Source organism: Argiope bruennichi, chromosome 4 (assembly GCF_947563725.1).
Source record: "Argiope bruennichi chromosome 4, qqArgBrue1.1, whole genome shotgun sequence".
Classification (NCBI taxonomy): domain Eukaryota; kingdom Metazoa; phylum Arthropoda; class Arachnida; order Araneae; family Araneidae; genus Argiope; species Argiope bruennichi.
The window spans coordinates 76,405,611-76,430,987 of NC_079154.1; the positions used below are offsets into that span (position 1 = coordinate 76,405,611).

Below are 25,377 nucleotides of genomic sequence, written 5' to 3' on the forward strand. Positions count from 1 at the left end.
TTGTATAAGTGTATTTCTATTACACGTATTAAATTAATGAAGCAGCTAGGATTTTTATCTATTTAAAACTGAAACAGCTAATATCTTATAAGTGATTCGTGGAACCGTAGATCGTAAAGTAATGTCCCTGAAATTTGCTCTGGAAAAATCGAGTTTTTTTTAATAATCAGTGTCTTATAATTTCAGTCATATCAATAAAAACTCAAATTTAAAATGAATAAACAAAAAAAAAAATCTACCATCCGCGTGTTGACAGTTTGTTCATTTGGCTTATTATATATATTTTTCCTCCTCTGAGTCTGCAGCATGAAACGTTATCTAATTCAATCTGATGTTGCATTTATATAATGGAAACAAATCACAACAAAATAACACTTATTTATGTAATCTTACATATAGCTATGTATTGTCTTACGTTGTTTGTGTTCACGTAAATTTTTTTTTCTATGTTTAAATATAAAGTAGATGGAAGATTAAATAAAGATGAAACATTTGATATGTACATCGTGAACAAAAAAATAAGTATAAATATGCATATTTTTAACATCATTTCCTCATTCATTGAGTTACACGAGTTTTTATTCGTTAATGAATGGTAAAGTTAAATTATAAACAGCCATTTGGAATTTTTCTTGCATGTGTAGAGATGAGCATATCCTAAAAAACGATTTTTCGTTCTGAAAGTCATTTGTTTTCTATTTTCAAACGGTGATATATACATTACGGTGACAGTAATAATCCGGTGATTATTTTACCTACCTACACCACTAAATTTATTGATAATTATGAATAGTCACTACTGGTGGTTATGAATAATCACCGGTAATTAATTTACAATAATCACCAGTGTATTACTTTTACCATAACATATATCATAAATCCATCTGCCAAAAGAGCAAATATAAAATCAGACACATTTATGTTTTTTACGCCAATACAGGGGAAGGAAGAACTTGTTTGATCATTTATCAGTTAGTACTTACCTCATTCTTGTTTAAACAGCATTTGCCTGTCATCGTTTCAAGATTATTCCGGTGTCAAAGCTAATTCTCAGCGAGGTTCCATGGTGTAATGGTTAGCACTCTGGACTTTGAATCCAGCGATCCGAGTTCAAATCTCGGTGGAACCTTTAAGCCTGCTTTTTTTAAGAGATGTAACTTGAAACATTTCTAAAATTAATAAATTCTTTATGGCAAAGCCTTTCATGATTTTATCTCATCTATACGAATAATAGCGTATAATGTGCAAGTTTGTTTTTCTTTTCTTTCCTTCCACTGGTATGAAGAACTTTTTTACATTAACTTAATCTAATACATGAATGATTTGAAATGGGTTTGTGAGACAATCTTCAGCAAGTACATTTTTGTGTACCTTTTTATTGCATGAACTCTCACAATCATATTTAAATTGGAAGCACTTATCGGCATGCTGCTGTTTATATTGATAAAAACGATCGCTTTATTTGTGCTTTCATTGCGTAACGATGACGCTGTGGGATCCGAGTTCAATTCTGGATCCAAATTAATCTTATCATTTTTTCCCTTTATTTCTTTTTCAGCATATTAACTTAAGATAGTTCTTGCATTAAAATTCTCCAGGATTGCGATGGCTTGTTGATAAGGATTTGATTCAGAAACGAGTGTGTTTTACGTTAACCTTTTCTTTCCAAAGAACGCCCGTGTTAGCTGATCTATTCCAGGTAAAATCTATCGGGGTAGAATGTTCTCTTGTTGATGTGGTGCAGAAATTTGGCGAGAGATATGATAGCTTTGGTGTCATCCTTGCCAGATGGCCACGATATAAGATTCCAAAATCCATTACAAAATTGCAGTATTTTTGCTTTAAATTGGCTCTTTAATCTAGCTAGTTACTCAGATCACTAATCGCAAACAAATCTTTAACCTTTCATTCTTTTATTCTTTTTTGTTTCCTTTTACCTTAATTCTCTTGTCTTGTCACTTCGGTTATTAAATACGTACAATTCGTTCATACAGATGATGTCGTAGTATCCTAAATATCAAATATGGATACAAACAACAACATTGTTTCTTATAATTACCTCATTTCTGAATTCCCAGGAAAATATAAACATCTTTTATAGATTTAAATATTGATGATTTCATAGCTTGCTCTTTTTTAATGAAAAATGTAAATAAAATGAATATTTCGAAGATAAATAAATCAGTGGTTAGAATTAAATCAAGGATTCGAAGCAAGCTGTTATTCAAAGGAAATGTTTAATTGATTTAATTTAAAATTGTTTACATATTAACACACATAAGCACTACATTATTAAGTATTTTTATGTTTAAAAAAGTACTAATGCCGTTTGAGCGAATAAAAGGTCTCTTTGTTTACTCTGATCACTACTCGCAAACAAAGAAATGCTTACAATGATAAATAAAAAAGGCCGCTTTCAGATTCCATGGTGTAATGATCAGAGCTCTGAGCTTTGAATTCAGCAATCCGAGTTCAAATCTCGGTGGAACCTGTGAAATTTTTTTTATAGGCGTTGTAAGTTGAAGACTTCTTAAAATTTATTAATTGTTCGGGAAAAAATTTCATGATTTTATCTCTACCTATATTAACAGTAAAAGAGATATTTCTGTCTGTATGCATTTTTTCCGCTTCCTGCAATCAAATCCGTTTGATCTTGACTTACCAAATTTGGTTCAAATGAACTTTCGATGGCCGAAATAAGGGGCTTGTGCAGAGCTTTTTGTGAAATGATTTGAATTTTAATCAAATAAAAATTAAGAAATATTCTGAGATTTCTAAACGATAATTTGTAAAAATATTATGGAACAAAAAATACCACTTTTAATCTTCAAAATTCAGTATTACCTCATAATGATACAAATTATCTTTCATTTTTTTTTTTTTTTTGAATTTTTGTGAAAGAAATATTGACTATCTTCAGGACAGAATAATATCTTGTTATCCTTTTCGGAACAAACCCAATTCTATACAGCTGAGTGCATAACTCTACCTCTGTTTAGGATCGATTGTAACAGAATTTCGGTAAGTGGAACACGTCCAATTAGGGGTTACGACAGTGACCAGAAGCCCAAACACAACATTACACAGATTATCACTTCCACTGTTGATCGAAGATCTTACTCGAAACCCTCCGATCTCCCCGCTCAGCAATTAAAGTAGCTTTGCTCGACTGACTGGATTTTGAAACGTCGAATCACAATCTACGACTGAATTTAAAGTGCAACAGGTTTAATAAAAATTGTGAAAAGGAAACAAATTTCATATTAGTCCTAATTTTGCAAATAGATCTATTCCAAGATAAGAAATTATTGCTTCAGTTTTTTTAAACCTTTTTATCTAGTTTTAAATAGCAATTTTGAATTATAGGATGTCCACTCTAATTAAGGCTCAATAGAGATTTTTAAACCATTAGAGATAGGTATAGTTCTATTTAGAAAAGTGAAAATGATAAAAATAATTATATTTTATGTTGTATCAAACAGGGATTCCAAGGCTAATTTTTTATTCTTTTTCGAAGTCCGATTAAAAATATTTAGCAAATATTCTATATTAACTGTTTAAACAAAAGAATTCCACCCCTATACAACCCAAACCATATGGGTCTATGAAGCATAGAATATCTTCAATTAATCATCTCAAGGTTGCCTCGAGGTAGATTTTTGAATAAACGAACTCCATTTCGGAGAGAGGAATGTACTAAATAAGATGTAAAATATTAAAACTTCTTAATTCATCCAGTATTGATTGCAGAAAAATTAAGCGTTTTTGTTTAAAATGTTATTGAGTCAATAATATTTACAAAATATGATGCTAAGACTAAATAAGTGCATAAAAATTGTAATTTTTTAGGAAAACAGCACAAACTATATTTCTTTACTGCATTTAAAACATTTTTTTCAGCAGAAACTAAATACCTATCGATCACAGTTTAGAAATTACATATTAAGCAACAATAAGAGGGGTTTCCTGTATTTACTTTATTAACAAAGTTTCTTATCTTAGAAAAACAACTGTGGACTGTTATAAATAACTTGAACATTGATAATTCATTACTTTATTGAAGAGTAAAAAATTACCATTGTAATATTTAAAAGTAATGCAAATTTGAAGACTTCTGTTGAAATAATCTCGACTAAAATTATTTAATTAATGCTAATGAACATATTTTTTCGCATGCGGGCAGCCGTGCATGCTCCGATCTGCGCCGGAGACTCAAATCGCATCCCTAGATGTCTCGCTACGTTCTCCCACAGCGGCATAGGCAGATATGTTAACGGTTACGTTGTTACGACGTTTCGTACCTTTTCATTTGAACACCCCTTGTACTAATTATATCTAATATATAAAAATGAATTTTTGTTTGTTCGTACCCTACGCCTCGCAAGAGACTGCCATACTGTTCAACCGATTGCGATGAAACTTGCGGATTGAACCTGAAAAATCATGTTTTTCTATGGCCAGTTGCATGCTGGACGCTTGCGAGTCAGACAGCCACGAATTTGTTTGTTTTTGGTGAAGACGAAAAAAAAAATACTGTCTACTCTAATGCTACTACTTCGTCTACTTGAATAATAAATTAAAAAAATAAGAATAAAAATTATTTGTACTTCTCCTTTATATGTCATTAAATTTCAATGAATATATTAATTGTCGGTAACAAAATAAATATCATTCTTTCTATCCTTCCTAATGAAACTAGACAGCTATTTTAAATTTCAAATGATGTTCCAAAATTGTTTCTTCTGTGGCAGCAACACGCCGGGTACCAGCTAGTATATAAATAAAACAATAAAAAAATTTTAATCTATGTTTTTGAAAGTTATTTTAGTTTCATATAATTCAGTTTTTTTAGTGGCAGCATAATAATATAAAAATATAACATTCGGAGCATTCTGATTAAGAACTAAAACAAAACATTTTCTTGATTATTTCTTCGTTCCTTTCCACTGCGATTATGTTTATATAGATTGATTAATGTAGCAATGTTTCATTTGTTGTTATAAACAATGATCTATTTGATCAATTCTTATTGTGTTTGTGCTTATATTGATAAGCAATTCATCACAAAACGCAATTTTCTGGGATAGCTATCTTGCGATGGAGAAGCTGGATATCCCTAGCGATCTTTTATTTATATATCTTCATCTTTTTTTTTCTATCTCTATGATTTATATTGCAATAAAAAGAGAACGGTAAACTGGTAAACATAATTAAGTTTAGCAGTTCGTGGAATTATATTATTAACAGATGAATTCTTGATGCAATTTTTCGTGGAATATACATTTTGTGGTGTGAAGGGAGTGGAAAAAATTTACAGCAATATTAAAAGAAAATAATTCGAACTTGAACAGAGTAAGTAATAAAAATAACGAATTTTTTATATTCGTTTGTAAATTTGAAAATTACGTATTTAAGAAAACATATTCTTAGATTCTTTTTAAAAAATTAATCCATTTATAGATGTAAATTAATGTATAATAGATGTATAATCGAATGTACGAATGTAATATATAATCGAATGTATTAATCGATGTATTTTTTGTAAGTTGATAATTTGGAAAATAACAGGTAAAATAACGTGCTAGGAAAAATTATTTGCTGAGCTGAAGTTCAGATTTGGTAAATTTTTGTTATAATAAAACTGTCAAAGTGACATTCAATTCAGTATGATTCTGACAAAGTTGTCACTAACAAAAATATAGTTTCATCGCATTATTTTTTAATCTTAGCACCAGCTGATATAAATATATGAGTACAAATTTTAATCACAAAGCAAACAATACCCTCATTTGAAAAAAAGGAAGGCAGGCACGAAAAGAAGGAAAAAAATAATATAAAAATACCAAACAATTATGAAAAATGCTGATAATTCAGAACTCGCAAGCTTATAGAGGTCTCAGTCATCGTTATCTTAACCTAATGGATTAAATGCAAATAAAATAAAATAATGAGTCAAAAAATTATAAAGAATGCTGATAAGGCAATACTGCCAGCTCCATTTGTTAAATAGTGTAGTTATTTAATGAATACGTGATGTTTCAGCTTATAAACTGAATATAAAAGTCTCAAAACCAATAAAAATTTTCTGATTAATGATGCATTTAAAACTAGAATTTTGAAATTGTATTTTAATATTAAGTTTAAATGGTAATCCAACAAGTTAAAAAAAATATGTATCCGCGAGCATTTTATCATGAATATAAACAATTATTAAAAACGCAATTTAATATGAATGTGCAAAAAACAACACCAAAAAAAAAAAGAAAAGGTCATCCTATAAATTAAAGTATTTTTACATCAATTTATTATTGATTATGATCATTAAAATCATTAAAAGACATCAGGTGTTTTTGTTGTTTGGGGATGTTTTCTATTAAATAATTTATCTCTTTAATAATAGCATCAAATGCATCTTAACTATTTAAAAAGGAATAGGTTTTAACTGTCTTAGCAAAGGAATGAGTAACCAGTTTAATATAAATGAAATAGAAAGAAGTTGTATCAATAAATCAGGGATAGCTGCCAAAATCTTTTTAATGTTAAAATGAACATGGGAAAGATTTTTGGAAATAAATAAGCGTAGAAAAAATAAGCGTAGATGATATGAAGATTTGCAAGAAAAACATCAGCAATATCAGTTCTTGGTATGGAAATCCTGCTACAAAATATATATATATCAATTTAATGCCATTTATTTAGAGTTAAATATCTAAAGAGAAAAATAATCCTTTTTTATCTGTCTAAGAATATTTTGTTGCTTCTTTGAATTGCTCAAATTCTTAACACATTCAAATCTTTTAAATTTCTGATAATATATGAACATTTGATACATTGGTGAAAAGTATCGAAGGACGTCGAAATATGTAATTTTTAGACATCTAGTTTAATCCTTTTATGAAATGTTATAAATTAATAAATTTCCATATTATATTTTTGCGAAATAAAACCAAAAATTTTCTTTTTTATAATCTTCAGCGAATGTTGTTATTCTTCATGAAAATAGCATTATTTCCAATCCTCTGGGTGTCACAATTTGTCTCTCAGGTAAGTGTCTCCTTTGTTTGCATATAACGCAATCTTATATTGCTGTATTTATAATCAATGTACAATATTTCATCTCCCGATATTATGCACAAATTTTACTCCCAAGCAGTTGCAAAAGCTATACAAGGAGAATACACAAATTTATTAGTGATCTTTCAAACTGGAAAAAACCATCGTCAGCATGAAATTTCAATCTTACATCTTTCATTTTACATGTACGTTATTTACAAGTGAGAATTACTTATGAAAGTTTTTGCTTTTATCAGTATTTACAAAATTTCATCTTAATGACTGCTTTTATTAATATTAACAAAATATGATTTAAATATCTGCTTTTATCAATTGAAAACTATTGTTAATTGATTCATCATTCATCAGCTATTAAAACTTTCATCGCATTGAATAAAAATTCTAAAAAATTAAAAATAACATCCAGATATGTCGTTTTTACAGTGAAACTAGATTTTAGTTAAATAGAAAAAATATATTTGACCGTGAACGCCTTGTATCATTTTTGAAAGTTTAATTTCCATTTTTCAGAAATATTAATAGTTTTATAAACATGATATGATAAAAATTTTCTCAAATTTTGGGGGAAAATCTGATTTTTTTAATTGTAATTATCAAAATTATCATTCATATTTTAAATGGATACCTTTTGACATGAGTGATACCACGCATACAGAGATTAAGATAAAAATAGCTTTAAAATAAAACTAATGTGCGGATATTATTTGAATATAGTTATAAACTTGGGTGTCAACTTAAAATGCTCTTTTTGGAATGCAGCTGTTTACTCAAAATGCTTGTTTATACAATGCTTATAGCGTTCACACTTTTCTCATTTAACATACTCACGATAATAGGTTGAAGAATCATTAAATTCATGAATAAATTTTCGAAAAATAAAAAGCAGAAGCATTAATGTTTAAAGAACCAATGTTAAGAAAACTATTCTTGTTTGTTATTCCCTCCTTAAACGCGATATTTCATCAATGTTTGCACAGCTATCGTGTAACAACATGCTACCGTATATAATGAAGTCTTAGTAGGTGAAACTTGTGGTTCCATGGTGTAATGGTTAGCACTCTGGACTTTGAATCCAGCGATCCGAGTTCAAATCTCGGTGGAACCTGCTGCTTTTTTTTTCTCTATCTAATTGTCGTTTTTAATGAAATATTTCCCCTTAAATTCATATAATTCATGAAAAGTAATTGTTTAAGGTATGTTTTGAATCGGTGGGGAAAAAGTCATTAAATAATGGCATAAAAAAGAATACTTATGTCTTTTATAAAACTAAAATTAAGCACAACTAAAACGAGAAAGTGACTGTTTGACATATTTTCTTTCAGTAAACGTATTCTCAAAGGTGGTTAAACAATCATTCGTCAATATATTGCTCTTTTATAGATGTTGTATTCGTTGGCAGACATAGTTCCATGGTGTAATGGTTAGCACTCTGGACTTTGAATCCAGCGATCGGAGTTCAAATCTCGGTGGAACCTGCTGCATTTTTTTTCTCTATCTAATTGTCGTTTTTAATGAAATATTTCCCCTTAAATTCATATAATTCATGAAAAGTAATTGTTTAAGGTATGTTTTGAATCGGTGGGGAAAAAGTCATTAAATAATGGCATAAAAAAGAATACTTATGTCTTTTATAAAACTAAAATTAAGCACAACTAAAACGAGAAAGTGACTGTTTGACATATTTTCTTTCAGTAAACGTATTCTCAAAGGTGGTTAAACAATCATTCGTCAATATATTGCTCTTTTATAGATGTTGTATTCGTTGGCAGACGTGGTTCCATGGTGTAATGGTTAGCACTCTGGACTTTGAATCCAGCGATCCGAGTTCAAATTTCGGTGGAACCTGCTGCATTTTTTTTCTCTATCTAATTGTCGTTTTTAATCAAATATTTCCCCTTAAATTCATATAAGTCATGAAAAGTAATTGTTTAAGGTATGTTTTGAATCGGTGGGGAAAAAGTCATTAAATAATGGCATAAAAAAGAATACTTATGTCTTTTATAAAACTAAAATTAAGCACAACTAATAGGAAAAAGTGACTGTTTGATATATTTTCTTTCAGTAAACGTTTTCTCAACGATTTCAATGATGCGTCAATATTTTGATGTCTTTATAAATATCGAAGTCGATGACGCATCTGGTTTCGTGGTGTAATGGTTAACACTATAAATTTCAATGCAGCGATCCGAGTTCAAACCTTGTTGGAACCTGTTTCATTTTTTTCTCCCTCTAATTGTAGTTTTTAATGAAATGTTTCCTTTTAAATTCATACACAGTCATGTAAAGAAATTTTTTAAAGATATCCCATGAACTGGTGGGAAAAAAATTCATTAAATGTGACATAAAAAGAATATTTATGTCTTTTATAAAAGCAAAATTAAGAAGCAAAACTTACATCTTCTCAACATTTTAAGTATATTTATGCAGGGTTTTTTTTATGGTATAAGAATGATGTTTTTGAAATAATTTCGTAAAAGAACGTTCAACAAGTTTTGAAAGCTTACAAATTTTTCAAACGCAAAAAATAAGAAAGAAAAACCATAATATTAAACCGAACAGAAAGTGAACGTCTTAACCATTTAGCCACATGTATTAGGCAAAAGAAAAATCCTCCTCCGAACGAATAAATACATTTCCCTTTCACAAAAGGTTTGAAAAACCTCTTTTTTGCTTTAAAACTTATTACTTTTTTCTTATCTTTTTTGGGGGCAAAATGTAAAAAAATTCTTAAGATCGATAAGAAAATAAAAATAAGTTGGGAAGAGGTTTTTTTTATATTATTAACCACAAATAAATTCGCTTTCAAAAAGAAAGTTTTGCTGTCAGCATCTCCTTTGACACTTTAACACGTGCTTCCGTTTCTGTCTTAACTTTTCGTCTCCATGGGAATTTGTTGAAATCGTTTTCTTGTTTGCTTTCACTTGTAATATTTCTCAAACCGTTTTAACTTAGGTAATTTATGTTATTTTGATTGCTGTCACCATTAGTTTCCAATTTAATTTGCTGTTCTTGAATCAATATTATTTTTTTATTGCACACGGTTAGATTTAAGGTTCATGTTTGTTTTTTTCGGAATTTACAGAGGAAACCTTTTAGAAATTCTAAAGAAAACAACTAAGAAATTCTAAAGAAACAAATGTATCTTATTTCACGAATTCTGGGATTGATAAAAGCTGGCAAATACTTTTTCTTCTGATATTTTTTAACACATTAAATTATAAAAATAGTTTTTTAATCCGGTATTACGCGATTTCTTTTATTTTCTCAGTATTTCTTTCTTAGATTTATCCAAATAAATCCAATAAAGGCAGGAAAAATAATTAAACCTTGCTTTTGAATTTGTTTGGTTATTAAGATTAATTAATTAAAAACATTTTCGAATTTTAATTTTTATTAAAAAACAGTTAATTAAATTGTTTATTAAAATTCATTTACTAAACATTTTTTCCCTCTTACAATCAAAAATAAATAAAAATCAATACTTTAGTTAATAATCTAAAGAATTATGCAAAATTAAAAGAAAATGGTACAAGACCATTTCTTTAATTTTCATAAGAAGTAAAACCTGTATCTTGTATTTCTCAAATAGTAAAATAAATAAAATTCCAAACTTTGTTTCGAATCCTCATAGCATAATGTCGCTTTAGGCTTGATTCTTCTGAATTACTATCCTTGCATGCATTAGGTATTGCATAGTCTGTGTATTACTTTCTATATCAAGTAGCTTGCAGAAAAAATGTCAGTAAATAAACATTATTTAGATAATTAAAAACATTTTTCTCTTGCTGAGATTTTAAAAAATCGTTGTTTTATTTGAATTTTAAGTTAATTTTTCTTTGACCTATAATTAAAAAAAAATTACTCTTAATTATAACAAAAATAAAATTCGTACAGAAATGCATTTAATATAGCCATAACGCTCTAGTGCATAAATGCAGGTACCAAAATATTCACAACTTATGTTGGGAAGTTAATTTAAAATAATATTTTAAAATTGCAGAAAAAATTGTTCGGCATACAATTTTACAATTAATTTACAAAATTACATAAATTAATTTTAAAATTCGGCAAAATGTATTTGATATCTTTCGAAATATCACAGATAGATGTTTTTGCCGAATTTTAATCTAAATATTACTCAGATAAGAATTTTAAAAGACTCACTTAGAGTTGCATACTCTAATTACACTAAATTTACACTAAATTTGGTAACCTGACATTCAACGGTCTTTGTAAATCAACGAATTATCTGAAAAATCATTTCATGCTTTAATTGACAGTAAGTATAAACCAGCCCCAAAGCATTATCAAGATAAAAGTAAAATAACATTACTAATAGATACATGAATATTATATGTTAAGGTTGAAATAAAAAAGGATATGATTCTGATTTTTTTCTATCACGGATATGATTTTAGTGTTTATTTTCTTGTGAAAAAAAGTCTACAAAAATTATATTTGATATTACTCTTGATTTTCGTTGGTTCCAATAGAATTTGTCAAAATGTATTTAAGATGTGTTTTTTTTTTGGAATTTTTTTTTTCTAGATTGAAATAATTTTCCAGAAATTTTTCTGTGTATTTTTATCATTTCATTGGAATATGATCTAAAATAATTCGTCTACTGAAGAGAGAAAATGAAACAGAATAATATAAATGATTCTGATATTAGAAAAATATTAAATTTAAATTGAAGATAGATAATAAACACTGACATGTTTGTTTTCAAATTATATTTTATTTTAATTATATTTTTTTTTCATCAGTTTTAGCTCAGGAATTGATAAATTAAGTGAGCTAAACATTTAAATAATTTAGTAGAATATAGTCGATGAATTTTTTTTCAAATTTTACTACAGAAATTTCAATTATGTATAACAAAAACACTGAATATTATATTGGAGTGTAAGCAATAATTATTTGATTTTTTTAAATAAAAAACATAAAAATAAAAAACAAGCCGTATATAAAGCAAAGTAAACGTATTAAAAGTAAATATAAATATCAACAGACACTATTTCTGAATGTCGCAGCTTTGTAACTGAAAAGAAATTTTCTTTTCACACATTTCATTTTTACGAATTGAACTTTTAACTTCAATTTATTTCACAATAGAATATTTGTAACATCAGAAATAATTTTGCAAAAATATAACGTAAAATAAAATTATGCAAAAAAAAGCATATTTTAGAGAAATGTAAAAAAATGTAGGACTAAACATATTTCTGCATTTTGTTTAGAAAAATATATATATTAGGATGTCCCATAAGTTTTTCCCCTATTTCTAATATGAAATGAATACACAATATTTACTGTTTAAGATATTATTTATTTTGTTATATAAGAAACCCTTTTGCTCTATTACCTTCTTCCATTTCTCAGAAAGCCTCATTATGCCTCCTTTTCAAAATTGTTGTGTTTTGGACAAAGATTAATCCTCGAGGTTATTTCTTATGTTTCGCTGATAGATTTAAAGCGCTTATCGTGAAGAGAATTTTTAAGGACAGAAAGAAGTAATAATCAGATGGAGCTTGGTCTTGAGAGTATGCAGGATGCGGTAAAACATTCCAATCACACTGTAAGAGCTTCTCTCTTACGACTAATGCAATATGCGGTCTCGCGTTATCATGATGAAAAACAATGTCTCATCGATTAATTTTGGCAGTTTTTTTGAAATGGCAGTTTTCAATTGATCCAGTTGATGACAATATTTTGTTGAATTTCTTGTTTCACCTTGAGGCATGAGCTCGTAGAAAATTACGTCTTTCCAATCCCATCAAATGAACAAAAGAACTTTCTTGGGGTGTAGTCCCCGCTCAGCTAGTACTAAGAACTCTGGTACAATTGAAACCGAAGATATAGGTGGCTATTATATAAGCCTTTATGTTTGCCCAAGCAGAGCCATATAAGCCATTCATAGCGCAATAAGAAAAATATTTTTCGGACACCTTAATATATTGGAGACGACGTAAAAAAAAGTAACATTATAATTATTTTTTCTTGTTATAATCTCCAAAAATTTTTATTTTTAAGATAGAGAGAAGGTAGCGTCTGAATTTTTTTTTCTGTAATATTTTGCAGGAAAATGTACATTTTATAGGTTTTAAAAGAAAATTAAAATGAAATCTACAATCGCAAATTTCAACAAGTTATCAAGTGAGAACATTATTATTTATTAAATCATTATTTGTCTTAATTAATTTAAGTCACTGACCGATTTTGAGATGAAATAACAGCTATGATGTCATAGTTGTACCTCAATCTTTTAAAAACGCATCAGCTGTCAAAGAAGCATATATAATAAGAATGCAATACTGGTAAAAGTAGGTAAAAAAATATATGCGATTAAAAGATGATGATGAAAATTTCCATTTATGCTTTATTCATTGCCCAACTCGACTTCGAGCTTCAATACTCATTGCGTACGCGACTTCGAGCTTCAATACTCATTGCGTACGCGACTTCGAGCTTCAATACTCATTGCGTACGCGACTTCGAGCTTCAATACTCATTGCGTACGCGATTTCGAGCTTCAAAACCCCCTAACCAAAACAACATCATATTCTCACATGATAACAATATTAAAATTTCTTCTGTGAAGCTTCTTAAAAAATGCATATTTCTGAGACAGATTCATTCATTCATTTTGATGTAGGGCATTCTCAAACTTTCAACTGAATAATATTGAATGATAAACAGTTAAATCGGTTATCATGCATTTCAAAGTAAAATTTCTAATGCATTTTTTAATTTATTTTATATGCTTAGATATTATTAAAAAACATTAAAACTATTGAATAATTAAAAACACACACCTTCCATCAAGATTTGCTTTGAAATTACGTTTCTTAATTTTATATGCATCACAATAATATTAGGCCGTAAAACTTTTGTGCATTCGTTTAATTTATTTCAACGAAATTGCCTTTTGAAGCAAAGTTTCCGAGTAGTTTTCTAGAGTTGATTATTCTGCTAAATTGGATTTATAATTATTTTCCGTTGAAATAATTTTTTTCATCCTACTTCATTTCAGAATGGGAAGATATTAATCAAGGTCCATGGAAATAAAGTTATTAAAAGTGTTTTTTTGAACAAATGCGAAAACTTGTCACAGAAATCTGCTCATTATTGGAAAAAGTTTCTTCAAAATCAAAAAGTCGTTATTTTTGAGAATTTATAAGCAAAGCAATTTTTTTCATTTTTGATGCCTTTTTTATTTTATTTCCTTAAAAAAAATTAATGATTTTTTTCATTGATGCAATTTATTAATCCTTTTAAATATGAAGATTAAAAAAAATGCTCATAAAAACAGACAATTTGTGATAAGAATATTCTTCGACGTTTTGTGTAGAGAAAAAATGAGCATTTACAGAGATTTTTTCATTGTATTTCATTTAAAAAATAACTTTCTTATCTGTTGATAAACAAACTAAAATGTATAGATAGATAGATAAATATTTTAATTTCATCATTATGGTTTTCAGTTAATTGAAACATTTTATTTTTATTTTCCTGGATTTTAAGAGTGATGTTGTGTTGTGGTCTTCATAATGACATTTTCACCATTTCCCCTCTTAATATAAATAATTACAAATAGATATATTTTAAAAAAACCACTTACTTTTTAAAAACCAGTTTACCTTAACCTTTATATGACAGACAATATATTACAAGCTTCTACATCAGACCAGCGGGAGAGCATTTAGCCGTCCCGATGTATTCAGCGTGCATCAGACGTACGCGACGGTTCGTCGGTGGAATCGGGTCTCGAACCTGAAACCCTCCGGCTCTATAGCCGAGACCTTATCACCAGTCTACCACAGTTCTTCAAATTATTTATAAATTTCATTTTTAGTGATTTCGCATCGATCTTTTTAGTAACGACACCTGTATTTCATATGAAGCTCCTTATTTCATTCTTTGAGATTATCTAACATTTCTAATTGAATCTCCTTCCAGAGTGCATTTGGAAAACGGTTTTTTTAAGGTCTCATTTCCTTCAACAGATATGCTGACTATCTTATAGAATCCTTTATGAACTGATTCCAACGAAGAACCGTCGTGTAAACGGGTCTGGTATTCGCTAAATACGTCGGGGCCGAACGTTCTCCCGCTACCATGGTGTGGACGTTTGGAAAGGGGACGCCAGTTCAGGTGACTGCATCGGAATCTGACCGCTGTTCAAAATTACGAGGTCCACCCTAGTGTTGCTTTAAAACAAGACTTAATATATAACTAACTAACTGTCCATATGAACTGCTGGTCGTCAGTTACCTGTCACCACTTTATTTCAGCCATTCGCCCGAAAACGCCCGAATCAGGATTTTGTAGAACAGGGTAAGTTAGGACTACTCTGAGCTCATAGATTTAAAGTTTCTGAAAGCATTATGGAAATATTTTTTTTCTTGTTTCTCCTATGGAATTTGTAAAAGTGAAAATAACCCGCATTCACAATAATTGTCACAATAGATTGAAATTTATGTATTAGGGTATATCAAAAGTTTCTTTCTCATCGCTCTAAGAATGGCCTTATCTGGCTTTGCTTGTGCAAGCATGCAGGCTTATCTACAAGCTGTCTACGTCATTGGTTTCAATTGTACTAGAGCTCTACTACACCCCCAAAAAGTTCTTTTTGTCAATTTGGTGAAATTGAAAAGACGTAATTTTCTACGAGTTCCTTCTTTAAGGTGAATCAATAAATTCTACGAAATACTATAATCAACTGGATCAATTAAAAGCTTCCATAGAAAAAAAACGACCAGAATTAATGAACCGACGAGGAATTGTTATTCATCATGACAACGCGAGACCACATACTGAATTAGTCGTAGGAGAGAAGCTCTTACAATTGATTTGGATGTTTTACCGCATCTGCATACTCTCCAGATCTCGCTCCATCTGATCATCACTTTTTTCTGCCCTTAAAACATTATCTTTGCAATAAGCGCTTTAAATCCATCAGCGAAATAAAGGTGCACTTCGAAGATTACTTCTTGTCCAAAAAAACACACACAACCATTTTGGAAAGAAAGCATTATGAGGCTTCCTGACAGATGGAAGAAGGTAATAGTGCAAAAGAGTTCTTCAAAATAAATAATATCTTAAACAGTAAATGTCGTGCATTCAATTCATATTAGAATTTGGAAAGAAACTTATGGGACACCCTAATATAATGTGTAATTTTTGTAACATGTCTTGAGCTAAAAATATAATTTGTCTTATGATTTAACAGCCAGAACGAAAATGGTGCATTTTTTTTCCTCTGATCAAATCAGGTCGCTTGCAAAAAATTTTATCTTTTAATCCAACAGGCAAACGAAACACCGTGCACGATTTTCCTGCCCATTACGGATATAAATTAATTAAAACCTCCCCACTCTGGTGAATGTCGAAGCCTGCTGAAGAGTTCCATTAAATCTAATGTGTGAACGTAATTTTGCTGACACGTCACAGGCTACGGCTTTCTCGTCATCCGACTGATTAAAGGGTCTGTCGTCATTACACTCACCCATCGACCAATGAATAAATTAGGCCTCTAAGTAAATGAGGGCTGCCGATAGACTCTCGGGGGGCCATCGTGCCCTTTAACACTGAATTCGCACAGCTATTTTATGGGCCTCGTGTACCTGAGTCTTAATTAATTCCGGTGCAGTAAAAGTGGAAGTTCATTTTGGCTTTCTGATTACATTTTTTTCCCACTCTTTGTTAAGAGTTTGGTTTGCCGCAACTTTCGCAGATTGCTGTCTTAATTTTTTTGTTTTTGTTTTTGTTTTAGTGGCGCCAGTAAAATGCCCTAGAAGGAATTGATGTGAAAGATGTTTAATCCTCGAGGGAAAAGAAAGAAAGGATAGCCAAATAAAGTGAAAAGGCAATTCAGACTTAGGTTGAAATTGCTGAAAAAACATAACTGGTATTTGTTAGAAATTTGAGTGGTTATCGTTTTATGGGATTGCCGTTTCAAAGCTTTTTTTTATTCTTTCTTTTTTTTCATACATAATAAAATATTTGAGGAAGAATTATTGTGAATGTAGTATATGAATGATCAATGGAGAATTAAATGTCAATAAAAGGAAACTGAATGTCAAACTTTCACTAAAAATGTTGTAATGGTGTCCCTTGCCTTTTCTTGTTTGGTTTGTCTTCGATTTATAAGAATAATAGTATTAAAGATTTTATTTTGGAATTTACCTGTAAATATTCCTTGAGAATTTTCTTTGAATGACAAGCAATTTGAATGGGAATTGAAAGGAAAATCACGCCAATTATCTTGAAAAGTTACTACAAATTTCTGTCTGTTGCAATATTTGCTTGGAAAGAACCAAAAGAAACAAAATTGTATCATTAAAGAATGTATATTTTTTTTATTGTTGCATAAACATTCAAATGCTATTCAATTGAATTCAAAATAATTTTTAGAAAAGGATATAGAGTTGACATTAAAGATATGTGGAAACCAAACAGTAGTTTTCATTTTCCTTTTGGGAATGGAAAAGAAATTAAGCGTAAACATGGAATTAATTTTATTAAATTTGTTTTGAAAGTGTTAGCTTATTTTATGGAAATAAAGTTGAGATTAGAGATATGTAAAAACCAGACAGTAGTTTCATCTTCATTTCTAAAATGGAAAAGAAATTAAGTGTAAACATGGAATAAATTTTATATTAAAATGAATTTGTTTTGATAGTGTTAGCTTATTTTAAGAAACTGAACAAGAACCTTTAATACATAAAATACTAAATACTCATTACATAAATCACTGCTTCACAAACAAATATGAGTTCCGATAACAGTTTGTTCATCACTTGCAAGATGCAATATTGAGTGAAACATTCATGAACCAACTCTCAAAGTGGCATTCTTGTTTAATTTCTTTATTGATTTAACAAATGCGATTTCCATATATTCCACAAGTGACCTACAGGGGCTGGACATCAAAGTTTCTAGCATCATATAATTCAATTTGACTCACACTTAGAATCAGTTTGGCCCAAGGGGTTTGAAAAGTAATCGAATGACCTAAAGTCGGCAGGTAGCATAATTATGTGTCTTGATTGCTGTACCACGATTTTATTTGAAACTAGCCGCCTTTGGCGACCAGCCGGTTCGCCAATCTTAATGTTCGTTAAAATTTTAATAATTAAATATTTTATGCAATTCCAACTTTAATAGATTCTTCAGCAAAATATTTTAAAACTTCAAATTTTGATAGTCATATAATTCACTCATAATATTATAAAGGCCTTCAGTCATAACGTGATATGTATCTCTCTAATTTTCTGTTACCCCTCGTAGAATTTATACTTTAAATTAAAGTGTAAATGATTAATCTGCAATTAATATAATAATATTTTGTACTGAAACAAAGCATTTTTTAATAATATGATTACTGATAATAGAGTCACTGAGCGTTTAAACTTTATGGGCACTAAAGAATATCTTTCTTAATTTATGTAATATCTCAAGAATTTGTCAACAAAATTTTCTCAGATTCATCATGAACAGATCGATTCATGAACAATGTTTCATTTTAAATGCATTAAACACTAAGAAAATAAAATGAATCGTTTAAAATAATCGGTCTAAAACAGGTTTAAAAAAACTACTTTAAAAACGATGTACTTAAAAATATAAGCATATACAAAAAAATATATAACTAACATAAATACAATTTAATTACAAAAGCATGCAACTAACCTAAAAATAATTTAAATCATTGAAGACAGGTTAAAAAAAAACTACTTAAAAAACGATGTACTTAAAACTATAAGCATATACAAAAAATATATAACTAACATAAATACAATTTACTTACAAAAGCATGCAACTAACCTAAAAATAATTTAAATCATCCGTTGGATGTCATGGCAACAATCAGAATGCGCATGCGTGAAATTTCTTCGCCAGCTCCGGTAACGCAAATGCGTGAATTTTTCTACGCCAGTTGAGGTAACGCTATGCAGATTATACATTTTTAATTTCCTTTATTCTGTGTTATTTTAATTCAAAAGTACTTCAGAATGAATCTGAAACATGGATTAATTAACAACGTTTAATTTTAAATGCATAAAACAGTAAAAAAATAAACAGAATCGTTTGAAATAATCCGCCGAAAAATGTTAACCCTAGCCTCATTACTGTTGGGAGAAAAAAAACTGAAGCCTTACTCATTTGGCGGTGGGGAAAATGGAATATTTTTTTGGCGGGAAAGTTAGTTTTTAATTAATAATTAAAATTTCAAAAAAGGGACCCCAGGTGCACATTCCCGACCTCTAAGGTATACATATACCAAATTTGATAGCTGTATGTCAAATGACCTGACCTGTAGAGCGCCAGCACACACACACACACATTGAGCTTTATTATAAGTATAGAAGATGTCAGCAGAGTTTTGAATTAATAAGAGATGGAAGCGAAGTTTTTAATTAATAAAATTTTACCATTTAATTAGCTATCAAGAAGTCTTCATTAAAATTTTCTTAACGATTCAATGTTTAGAAAATAAATCTTGCAAAAAAAAATCTATTAAGTAGTTTGGATTTTTATGGAGACCAAATAAAGCAGCATATATTTTGCTTATATAGATTTAATAAAAAAAAATTAAAAATTAAATCTTTCGTTGCACTATCACACAAAACATTAAGATCTTTTATTTTCTTCCTTTATATAATATATAAAAATGAATTTTTGTTTGCTTGTATTTTAAGCGCTGCCGTACCATTCATCCAATTGTAATAAAACTTTGCCAACTTATTGCTTGCACTTGCCAAAAGGTTATAGGCATAGTACAATTGTTATATCTAATATATAAAAAGGAAATTTTTGTTTGTTCGTATTTTATGCGCTGCCATACCCGTTCCTTCAATGACGATAAAACTTTACAAACTTATTGATTTGAACCTAGAAAATCCATGTTTTTTAAATGGTCAGTTATATGTAATGCTCAAGACCAGGATGCTTAAGAGTTGGATAGTCAAGGAATTTATTTGTTTTTGCTGAAGACGGAAAAAAAATGTCTACCCTAAAGTACTTGAATAATAAAGTAAAAAAAAATTAGAATAAATATTATTTATACTTCTCCAGTATATATCATTCAATTTCAGTGAATGTATTCATTGCCGACAAGATAGCTGTTTCAAATTTTACACGATATTTGTAACATTATTTCTTCTGTGGCAGCAACGAGCCGGTTACCAGTTAGTAAGATAATAAAATAATACAAAAGTAATTTACTTAGTTATAAATGAAAGTTAAAGAGCTTCAGGAATAAAAGGGAATTGCAAAAATTCTGCTAGGGTCCAGCGAGATTTTTTTGCATTTTGCCCCCAAAAAAAATAAGAAAAAAGTAAAAAGTTTTAAAGCAAGAAAGAGGTTTTTCAAACCTCTTGTAAAAGGGAAATGTATTTATTCGTTCGAAGCAGGATTTTCTTTTGCCTAATACATGTGGCTAAATGGTTCAGACGTTCACTTTCTGTTCGGTTTAATATTATGTTTTTTTTTTCTTATTTTTTTCGATTGAAAAACTTTGTAAGCTTTCAAAACTTGTTGAACGTTCTTTTACGAAATTATTTCAAAAACATCATTCTTATACGATAAAAAAAACCCTGCATAAATATGCTTAAAATGTTGAGAAGATGTAAGTTTTGCTTCTTAATTTTGCTTTTATAAAAGACACAAGCATTCTCTTTTATGTCGCATTTAATGAATTTTTTTCCCGCCAGTTCATGGGATATCTTTAAAAAATTTCTTTTCATGACTGTGTATGAATTTAAGAGGAAACATTTCATTAAAAACTACAATTAGAGGGAGAAAAAAATGAAACAGGTTCCAACAAGATTTGAACTCGGATCGCTGTATTCAAGTAAATTTATAGTGTCAACCATTACACCACGGAACCAGATGCGTCATCGCCTTCGATATCTATAAAGACATCAAAATATTGACGCATGATTGAAATCGTTGAGAAAACGTTTAATGAAAGAAAATATGTCAAACAGTCACTTTTTGCTATTAGTTTTGCTTAATTTTAGTTTTATAAAAAACATAAGTATCCTTTTTTATGTCATTATTTAATGAATTTTTCCCCCACCGATTCAAGGGATATCTTTAAAAAACTACTTTTCATGACTTATATGAATTTAAGGGTAAATATTTCATTAAAAACGTTAATTAGATAGAAAAAAAATGCAACAGGTTCCACCGAGATTTGAACTCGGATCGCTGGATTCAAAGTCCAGAGTGCTAACCATTACACCATGGAACCACGTCTGCCAACGAATACAACATCTATAAAAGAGCAATATATTGACGAATGATTGTTTAACCACCTTTGAGAAAATGTTTACTGAAAGAAAATATGTCAAACAAGCAATTTTTCCTATTCGTGCGCTGGATATAAATGCCGTTATATGCATCCACATGCTTAATAAATAATTAAAAATATCCTTATTTTGTAGATCTTATAGCGGGAAAAAATTCTAATTAAAATCTTTCTTGTATATCAGCAAATTTCTCCGCAGCTTTGATATTAAATCTGCAATTCTCAATATCGCACCTCAATAGCATTACTAAACAAAAACAGTCAATGTAAAATATAATATTACGCCTCGTGTCTTGGTTTTGATCCAATAAAGAGGGCAATATATTATAAAAAAGTGAATAACCACCACTTGGCAAATTTGATTCTTATTGAATTCCGAATTATGCACAGTTGTTACCTTTACTCCATTAAGTCCATTCATCTCAATGTAACATAAAATTTACTGACAATTCTAGCTGTTTAAATAGAAAACATAGTATTTGTTGGAAGGTAAAAAGGCATTAACGCGCTTCCACATAATTGGTAGAAAAAGCATAAATATTTCGGATTCCTTGGTTCATTAAATTATAAAACAATTCAAATGAGCAGTCCTTACCTGTTGTACTTCAGAAATATGCTTCTTGCCCATGCAATATAATTAAAAAACATGAATAAAAAATTTTCTTTTGTATGTTTGTAGTATAATTTCTAATCATGTGAAACAAATGAGCTTATCTAAAATTTCTATTAGATGGAACTCATCAGTGGCATATTAAGTCGTAAATCAGCATTAATATCATATTAATAAAATTGAATAAATAACATTTCTAGCCTAATATTGCAAATGATTCATAATGCATACTATAATTAAGAATGTGTGAAACCATGCGAAAAAAAGTTACAAAACAGGAACAATTTTTCCATAATTGCTATTCTTAACAGGTGTTAACAAGTAACTAACTCAATATGAACGTCTAGAATTGTAATGAATATTCTTAAACACTTAGAAAATAAAAAAAAGAGGATTTTTTGTAGTTGTTGCATCCAGTCTGTCTCGCTTTTATTTGAAATTTATTTTTCATATTTATCAACAATATTTAATGAACGGTTAATATTAAGAATATATTGTTTTGATTCCATATAAAGGAGAGTGTAAAATTATTATAAATTACTGTACAAATACAAATAAAATATTTATTGATTATTATTGTAGAATTGATATTATTTGTAGAATAAAAGTTCTAAAATTTGAAGGAAATTGAAAAAAAAAGAAAACGTCCACCGAGATTTGAACTCGGATCGCTGGATTCAAAGTCCAGAGTGCTAACCATTACACCATGGAACCACTAGCTTCTGGGAATAAGACTTCATTATAAACTGCAGCATGCTGTTACGCGATAGCTATGCAAACATGTTTAAGGAGGGAATAACAAACAAGAAAACTCTTCTTAACATTGGTTCTTTAAACATTAATGCTTCTGCTTTTTATTTTTCGAAAATTTATTCATGAATTTAAGGATTGTTCAACCTATTATTGTGGGTATGTTAAATGAGAAAAGTATGAACGCTATAAGCATATAAAAATGCAGCATAGGAATTTTTTCTATATTTTTTGGGGTAAACAGCTGTATTCCAAAAAGTAATTAATTACTCAAAGTAAGTAATTAACGAGATTGATAAAATGTAATAATAAATGAATTAGCCTTGATAATAAATAGAGAGCGAAAAAATAAAACACAGGTTCCACCGAGATTTGAACTCGGATCGCTGGATTCAAAGTCCAGAGTGCTAACCATTACACCATGGAACCACAAGCTACTGCCACTAAGATTTCATTATAAACTGCTGCATGCTGTTACACGATGGCTGTGCAAACATGTTTAAGGAGGAAATAACAAACAAGGAAACTCTTCTTAACATTGGTTCTTTAAACATTAATGCTTCTGCTTTTTATTTTTCGAAAATTTATTCATGAATTTAAGGATTGTTCAACCTATTATTGTGGGTATGTTAAATGAGAAAAGTATGAACGCTATAAGCATATAAAAATGCAGCATAGGAATTTTTTCTATATTTTTTGGGGTAAACAGCTGTATTCCAAAAAGTAATTAATTAATCAAAGTAAGTAATTAACGAGATTGATAAAATGTAATAATAAATGAATTAGCCTTGATAATAAATAGGGAGCGAAAAAAAAAAAAAAAAAAAAAAGAAAGGTTCCACCGAGATTTGAACTCGGATCGCTGGATTCAAAGTCCAGAGTGCTAACCATTACACCATGGAACCACGGTAGCTAACGGTGCATTCGTTGTTAAAAAGATGTTGATTTGAATCACAGTTCACCTTGTAAACAAAGTTGAATAAACAAACTGGAATGCATTAATAGATGAAATGTTGGTTGCATGACAGCAGAAGATAGGATTTACTACACTGCATGCAAAAATAGAAAAGATGTCCTTATGATTTGAAAGTTATTTAGAATCATCCTGTTTATATTTTTACGCAAGCTGTGTTTTTAGGGAAGGTTATCTTAAACAAGGTTTCTTCGCCTTTGATTTTATACTTTCATTTTAATGTTATTTCAAATTCTTTATAATATCTTTTGTAAAAAATTTTTCGCCGACCTCCTGGTGTAGGAGTAGAGTGTTTTCTACGTGATATGGACGTCCCGAGTTCGTTGGTTCGGGCACCGTTGTACCTTACACTTTGTTCTGACTGTAAGGTGTGCGAATGAGCCCCCTTTGTAAAAAGAGGATGTGCAAGCAAGTGTGTGAGTATCATCTTCATATGAGCTGGCAGTGAGACTTCTGCCCTCGAGGTGCTCGGAGGTCTTTACCCTCAGAAGCTACTGCACCCCTCTTTTCGTTGTAACGCGAACACGACATCATCATCAATAGTTTTTTCAAGTTTTGACTTCGCATCGTTTCAAATAAATATACTTATTGATTTAAATGTCCAAAATGTGATACTAACTGTGATGTTGATAAAAAATTTATTCTTCTGGCTTATTGCATTTCCGATGTCTCAATGAGAGGCGAACGGATCAATGGCCAAGACCCTAGCAGAGTTGGACAAGAATGTGATACAAATCTTCTGATGATTCAATACTCGTTATAAGATCACAGGCCAAATTTCATCCATTTAGCATATTGTATTTTTTTAATTATTATTTTCAAAATGCACCTAACCATACAGACAGAGAGACTTTCTGTGCATGTTTTGTTTTTAATTAGAGAATATTTTGCAGCTTTTTTACTCAGATAAAAAAATATTGAAATTAAAATATTTCAATAATTTAGTTTTCCCCATTATTGTGTTATCATATTTAATTACGGATAGACAGACATGCTTAATTTTGAAAATGGTTTTCGGACTGAGGGGAAACTAATATGCGAATATTCAACAAAATTATGATGTTGGAATTTTTAAATTATTAGGAGCTTTATATTTGTATACTTCATATATTAGAATATATACAGGGTGTCCCAAAAAAAGATTGAATTGTGGTTTAATTCTTTTCCTTTAGAAATAAGTGGGCAATGTAAATTGCAAAATAGTTCAAAATAAGGTACGAAATAAAACTATGTTAAAAATATTTCCCGTTAATTTTCCAAAATGTACACTTTTTGAGTTTTCATGCGACCTCTATAGACAAATTTAGCCAATTAGAAAGTTTTAATTTTTTATGCAACAACATCATTACAACACACACACACACACACACACACACATACACACAAACTTGTACTTATAAAATTAAGTGTGTTATGCTTGATTGAAAATTGAACGCTCTGCATAGGGACCATAACTAAAATAGATATAAAATATATTATTAATAGTATATATTATAGTGTTAATAGTATATTTATTATTAACTAATAATAGTATATATACTTTTATTAGTTAATGATTGAATCCTGCATATATTTTTTATCTTATAGTTTTTTTTTAAACATAGGCATGAAGATCTTGCCTCCGAATCCAAATCTTTGTAAAAATCAAAAAAT

The 25,377-nt window shown here is 29.5% G+C and overlaps 6 non-coding genes across 6 annotated transcripts; 3 read left to right on the forward strand and 3 right to left on the reverse strand.

Moving 5' to 3' along the window:
* The first annotated feature begins 1,057 nt into the window (after positions 1-1,057).
* Trnaq-uug (transfer RNA glutamine (anticodon UUG)) lies at positions 1,058-1,129 on the forward strand. Its single transcript has one exon. It is a non-coding gene; the product is annotated as a tRNA-Gln (tRNA).
* Positions 1,130-8,107: 6,978 nt separating this feature from the next.
* On the forward strand, positions 8,108-8,179 carry Trnaq-uug (transfer RNA glutamine (anticodon UUG)). The gene has a single exon. It is a non-coding gene; the product is annotated as a tRNA-Gln (tRNA).
* Positions 8,180-8,847: 668 nt separating this feature from the next.
* On the forward strand, positions 8,848-8,919 carry Trnaq-uug (transfer RNA glutamine (anticodon UUG)). The gene has a single exon. It is a non-coding gene; the product is annotated as a tRNA-Gln (tRNA).
* Positions 8,920-21,262: 12,343 nt separating this feature from the next.
* On the reverse strand, positions 21,263-21,334 carry Trnaq-uug (transfer RNA glutamine (anticodon UUG)). Its single transcript has one exon. It is a non-coding gene; the product is annotated as a tRNA-Gln (tRNA).
* A 1,774-nt stretch (positions 21,335-23,108) lies between these two features.
* Positions 23,109-23,180, reverse strand: Trnaq-uug (transfer RNA glutamine (anticodon UUG)). Its single transcript has one exon. It is a non-coding gene; the product is annotated as a tRNA-Gln (tRNA).
* Positions 23,181-23,584: 404 nt separating this feature from the next.
* Trnaq-uug (transfer RNA glutamine (anticodon UUG)) lies at positions 23,585-23,656 on the reverse strand. Its single transcript has one exon. It is a non-coding gene; the product is annotated as a tRNA-Gln (tRNA).
* Positions 23,657-25,377: the final 1,721 nt, after the last annotated feature.